This window comes from Echinops telfairi, unplaced genomic scaffold (genome assembly GCF_000313985.2).
Source record: "Echinops telfairi isolate 266 unplaced genomic scaffold, ASM31398v2 ScPeMD7_18;HRSCAF=68, whole genome shotgun sequence".
Taxonomy (NCBI): Eukaryota; Metazoa; Chordata; class Mammalia; order Afrosoricida; family Tenrecidae; genus Echinops; species Echinops telfairi.
The window spans coordinates 15,594,571-15,601,415 of NW_022103915.1; the positions used below are offsets into that span (position 1 = coordinate 15,594,571).

Below are 6,845 nucleotides of genomic sequence, written 5' to 3' on the forward strand. Positions count from 1 at the left end.
TCATCAGTTAAAAAACATTTTTTTAAATCATTTTTTAAAATCATTTTATTGGGGGCTTGTACAATTCTTATCACAATTCATCCATCCATCCAGTGTGTCAAGCACATCTATACATTTCTTGCCCTCTACTTTAGCCTTTAATATCATGCTGTACTTTTTAAAGAATGATCTTAATTGTGCTTCTGGGTCTTTGTACTCTTCAGAGCATCTTAGTGTCCAGGACAGTAACTAGGCCGGATGGGAGCAGCTCACCTGTAAAGACACTGATCCCAATTCATGCCCACGATATCCTCCTTTCAATAATCCATTGAAATTGGCTAATCCTTTCACTCTTTCCCTGCAAGTTACACATTGCGACTGCAAAGCAATCTGGCTCCTTGATGAGTTCAGGTAGTTTCCATTTAATAAAACTTTCACTCTGGAGGACGTGTGGACAGTTTGCGGAGCCTGTCAGTGCCTCTGGCTGAGATTCACCCCCTGATATGTCTTACTACCTGCGTCCCCCCAACACATCTCTTACCCATGTAGAACATGGCTGATCACACCAAGTCCGAAGGTTTACATCGAAGAATTGGTCGCTATGGTCCTACAGTTGCTGTGCATGTTCGACTTGATTTCTACACTGGAAGTCCAAGAGGATTTGCTTATGTTCAATTTGAGGATGTTCGTGATGCTAAAGATGCTTTACATAAGTTGGACAGAAAATGTATTTGTGGTGGTCAAAGTGAAATCCAGTTTTCATAGGGGGATCGGAAGACCCCAAACCAGGTGAAGGCCGAGGAAAGAAGGCATATGTACAGTTCTTCTCGCTATGATGATTATGACAGATACAGACGTGATGGAAGCCCAAGGTCTGAAAGAAGGCGATCAACAAGTCTATCTTTGGATTACAGCTATAGAAGATGGTGTAGTATTAAATTAAAAAATTGGCGCTGGGGGGTGAAGGGCCAGCCCCCACCCGCTGCTACTACTATTACTACTACTCGGATTCAGTAAGTACAACTTCTAGGTTCAGTAATGCACAGTTGTACGGTTGAGATATATAAGTGTTATATTAAAGCCATCGAGAGCATGAGAGATAATACAATAATACAGTCAGACATATTACATGGTAGCATTGTTCACCTCAGCCCAGCTTGGTGGTCCACGTGGAGAGAGGGGGAAGGGAAGGAGGGTAAGGGAACAAGGGAGAGAGGAGTGGAGAGGAGAGGGGGGAGAGAGTCAGAGAGGTCCGAGTCTGAGCCTCTATATTGTTGACCCATGCCTATATACCTTTTGGGGGCATGCCAGCCCACTAATTACAGGAAAGACATATGTCACAGGGAGGGGTTACACTATAGGGTACCCAATAATGAGAGGGTGGTCTCTGGGGCTCCATAGGAACCATTATCAGTAGGGTGCAAACCCCTCCTACAGGAACCAAGCTAATGGCCTTAGGCTCCAGAGAGAGGTAACCTATTGTCTCTAGCAGCAGGGAGTAGGGCTAGTGCAGCCTGGCAACTGATCATCGCCCTCAGGGGGGGAAGTGCCTGCGCACCTGACCTCCCCCCACAAGATGGTATCGTCCTAGGAACAGAAGACTGACTGGAAGAAGCTATCCCAAGAGAGAGACCCAACTGCAGCCGGAATACCCAGTGCAGCTCTGCCTCCTCTGCACTGCAAGAAAGACCCGAGAACGCAGAAAAAGAACCGAAGAAAGGCAGTTCAAGTGACCAAAGCGTGGGTGGAAGGTGCTGCAGTATGTTACTGTATGAATATTTTGACTCTGGTCTGAAAATTGAAAAGAATGTTATAGAACTATAACTCCATGGAACAGTTGAAGTCCCTTCACGTTTGAAAATAGGTGTGTTAGGACAATTAAGAGGAATTCAACTCTGTACTTGTGGAAACTAGTACCTGAGCACAGATAGGTGTATATTGATTCATGAGTAAGAGGCCCATGATAAATTACTGAAAACTGAAAGGCCTGACTCTCAAGGAACACAGTCATCGTCTCTTACAGGACCCCTCTCTGTTGGTCTGTCTTAAACTGAATGGGGAGAGATGGGTCCAGTAGAAACCTTTTCTTGGTGGTCTCTGAAGGAAGGCAGGTCCCCTGTTTTGGTCATTGCTGGCAGATCCTGCCTTGGTTTATTCTGGTGCCAGTGTTTCTGCTGAATTGTTTGTTGGTATCTTGAGTTTATTTACTTGTACACCACCTACCATTTACATCTTCCTTAAACTACCTTCTCCTGGGTAATTTCAAGAGCGTTCCTGATAGCCAGTTGGTGTGTCCTCTCCTCCTCCTCCTCGTTCATAGTATATTCAGGAAACTTTTATTCAGTCCTTAGTGTGGGCAGAACATCATCCTGGTACGTGGGCAGGAAAGTAGATACCATGTGTTTATTGTCAGTAAATGTCTATTGAGCACAGTCTAGTGAGTCACTAACGTCAGGTCTCATTGTTTTGAGGGGTTTTGATAATATTTTACCCCACTCATTCTGATGTATGTGCAAAAACCCAGCATGCTACCAAAGAGGTGTTATTTTGTGGTTAGCTTCCATTTGTAAAAAGTAATCAGTATTTCTGTTTGCATCCCATTAATACAAATAATGAGGAAAATGTTTCATTTGTAATAAACTGATTTATTGTGCAGTGGAAAAAAAGTTTCACTTTAAAAACCCAGGGTACATTTTTATTGTTAGTTTTTGGAGCCCTCATTTATATTTTGAATAGAGGACAGTCGTGGTTGATATATTTTTTTCCTTGCCTGTCAAGTGGATATGTCCACTGATTAAGGAGAGAAGAAAGTAGTTAAAACTAGACAGAAAAAGGGAGAAACACTTCCTCTCTGAGGCAATATGACCACCATATGGTGGCCAAAAGGAAAGAGTTAAGAAGTAGGGTGCTTCATTTTGATGGGAGCCTCAGTGCTGTGGCCCTGCAGGGCCTTGGATTAGGTTAATGCTTGTTCAGCACCCTTGCTAGATGATCTGTGCTGGGCGAGCTTTATCTAGTGCCATCTCCTCTCATCTCTTTTCAGATGAAGTCTCCTGACTTCTGCCTCCGCTAAGAACGGCATCAGGATAAAATTATAACTGCAGTTTTATATGGGATTAACTTTATCCAACCCAGTGCATCAGTGGCTTAAAAAGCCCTCCAGCTAATTTGTGTGTCCTACCGCTCTGCTATAAAAATAGCCCAACTAAAGTCTCCTGAAATAATTAGACTCGATTTGGGGATTGGAGAGGGCTGGCATTCTGACAGGGTTTGGACCTGCTCATAATAGCTGGCGGCTTTTTAGAGATCTTTTTAGAGGACTCTAACGTGGGACCTTGTATCTTTTACCCAGGCTCAAAAATTGCAAACTGTTTTCTTTTGAACCAAAAGCTTTTTAAAAATGAAATCGCCTTGCTCTCAGAGTGAAGCCATTTCATTGAAAGTAAGTTACGTGTACAGTGTCTGAAAACACAGTCAAGTTCTGTGTAACTCGTTGTCATTCATTGTAGGCTACATAGCACACACAGCCCCATGGCACACACAGCCACATGGCACACACAGCCACATGGCACACACAGCCCCATGGCACACACGGCCCCATGGCACACACGGCCCCATGGCACACACGGCTCCATGGCACACACAGGCCACATGGCACACACAGGCCACATGGCACACACGGCCACATGGCACAGCCACATGGCACACACAGCCCCATGGCACAGCCACATTGCACACAGAGCCACATGGCACACACAGCCACATGGCATACACGGCCACATGGCACACACGGCCACATGGCACAGCCACATGGCACACACGGACACGTGGCACACACGGACACATGGCACAGCCACATGGCACACACGGACACGTGGCACACACGGACACATGGCACAGCCACATAGCACACACAGTTATCTGTACGGTTTTAGGGGAGTAGCTGTGAAAGGTTTTGAACAGATATGAAAAAGTCATTGAAATGAAAATCTATTCTGATGTTCTGGGCAAAACAGAAAGGGGAAAGAATGCAAAAATCCAACAATAAAGACGTTCTATATAAATGAATGCAACCGTTAGGCTATCCTGCCTAAAGCAAAGAAGAGCAACAAAAATTGTAAAAGACACACGGAAACGATGAGTCCAAAGGACTGATGGACCACATCCATCCCAGTCTGGGAGGAACCAGGTGGCGGCCAGATACCGCTGCCAACCGCGCGCGGTAAGGGATTATGGTAGATGGTCCTAGGTAGAGTGGGAGGAAAATGTGGAAGCAAACTTGAAGCCATAAAACCAACCCCGACTCAGCTTTCTGCCACACACGGGCCTGTAGGCTGAATGATAACATCTGGGAGGCCCACGCCCCTTACAATGACCAACCCCGCAAGAGCCAAAGGGCAGCGTTTGCTCAGGGCTAAAACTAAGAAAGCCAGAAGGGGCCAGCAAAGGACCCTGGAAGCAAAGAGGAAGTAGGGAGAGTGCTAGGTTCTGTGGGAATTGTAGTCAAGGTCACCAGGCAAATGTGTTTGAAAAACTGAATGGAAAACTAATCTGCTCTGTAAACTTTCCCCCAAATCCCAGTAAGACATTAGAGAGAAGGAAAAGATGTCGAATTTAGATCCGCACGTAGGAGCCTATCTCAGGGTGAGTCTCTACAAGGCAAGTTGGCTGGCTTTGATCGCCCTTGAGAAAGAGAAACCCCACGGAGTTTGTTTCTGAGCAGGAAAGTTACTGGGAAGCTGGAAAACAAGGAGTGGTGGAAGACCCACTCAAAGCGCCAGTAAGTTAGGGTCTGGTCTATGGAAAACTTACTACAACTAACCCGAGGCCGCAATCACCCCCAGGACAGGCATGACCCGGAAGATTTGGACTCAAGGAAGAGATGATACATGCTGGATGGAACAAAATCCTAGGTCAGGGCTCAGGAACCTTTTTTCTGCCAAAGACCATTTGAATGTTATAGTATCCACCAGCCATACAAGATTATACACTTGAAAGTTGGCTGCTATATTTGGTCAGACATTTAATTAACTCACCCCTATTTTGGTTTAGTGATTATGTGTTCTGCTAACTGCAAAGTCAGCAAGTTCAAAACCACCAGCTGCTCTGAGGGAGAAATAAGGGGCTTCTTACTCCCATAAACAGGTACAGTATTGGAAGTTCAACAGGGGCAGCCCTGTCCTCGTCTTTAGAGAGTTGCCATGAGTCACCGTTGACTGGAGGGCAGTGAACTGAGTTAGTGTGATGGCTGAAACTACTTCTCTTTGGTGCGGTTTATGATGTTAGCTGGTATTGATGATCTCATGGGCTTATACAGCCCACAGGCCAGCCATTGCCCGCCTCTGCCCTCAATTATGTGATGAGTGGCCACAGTTGAAATTCGAGGTACCCAGCGTTATGGTCTTAGTATTTGCTTTAAGGAAGAAAAGCTCCTGACTTACACGAATTACACAATTATTTCAACACGTGCTCACTCACTTATCGACATGGTTTGGTGCCCAAGGCCAAGTTATTGTGTGAAAATTGTCATTGTGGGACAGCAGAGGCTGGCCATATCATTACATAACTGCCAAGTTACATCATTACAAAACTGCCAAATCGCATCATTGCATAGTTGCCAAGTTACATCATGACCTAACTTTTAAACCACAGAGAATCATAGCACAGCCAAGTTGCCACATAACCGTCTTTACCTGCATTATTCTAGCCTTGCACCTTCATTCTTGCCAGATGCAAGTAAAACTCTAAATAGACGGTGTATTTTTTTACTGTTGCTATAAATACAAGATGTGGGATGAGATAGTCAATAAGTGAGGAATAGATATAGTTATATTTTCTTGAAAAATATAACTTTTCATGCTGGCTTTAAGTTTTTATTGTTTTGGCCACATTCGAAAGTATTCTATCTGCTAAATATATGTACCAGTAATAATAATTATAATTTTATAAAGTATTCGCCCATAACTCTGTGGCAGGTAGGATATGTAGTTCATTGGAAGGCCCCTCAACCGAGCAAGGTCTGGGACTGGCCCCGGAGTTAGCGAGTGGCCTCACTCACTGCCATCGAGTCCGTTCCAAGTCATGGTGACCCTTCAGGACAGAGGAGAACGGCCCGTGTGGGATTCTGAGACGATAGAAAGCCTCCTCTTTCTCCTACAGAGTGACCGGTGGTTTAGAACTGCCAAACTTGGGGTTAGCAGTCTCTCATAACCACTACTATGCCACTAGTGCCCAAGTTAGCGAGTGATAGAGCCAAGTAATTTTTCTGCACCACACCCTTCTAGTGGAATCACAGACTCAGTGCCTGAGAGGAAGTACTTAGTTTCTATGTACTAATCAGAGCTTTAGAAAGACAATAACAGCATGTACTGAAACAGCAAAAATGGAACTCCCCCCGCCCCCCGCCCCCTGGGGAAAGGTGCTTACCCCTCCAAGTGAATATGAGACTGTAGTTCCCTTGGCTGCTGCGCTTAGGATGAAGTGATTCTCCTGATCATCTTTGGGAATGAAGTGGTGTTCATACGAAGCTTGCTAAATAATAACTGAAACTACTCTTTTGTTCAAAGGGCTGTTTTGAGTGCCATCTTTGGGAAGATTTAGAAATAAATGTCTCTCCCTATGTAAAGCAAAAGATACTGACTTTATAGATCTTAATAGTGATTGTTCTGTACTAGGCTATCCGTGACTATGTAATGTTTTGGGTTACTTGTTCCTTTAATTAAGTAACCCTAGATTACTGTGCTTTGTCATTACTATGTAAATATATATATGTATATGTAATTAGGTAAACATTTAATGGACAATTAACTTCCCACTTGATCATTCTTTTTAAAAAAATAATTTTATTGGTGGCTTATACAGCTTTT

General features: G+C 44.3%; 1 pseudogene; it reads left to right on the forward strand.

Moving 5' to 3' along the window:
- Positions 1-482: 482 nt before the first annotated feature.
- Positions 483-3,052, forward strand: LOC101642206 (annotated as a pseudogene).
- The last annotated feature ends 3,793 nt before the right edge of the window (positions 3,053-6,845 follow it).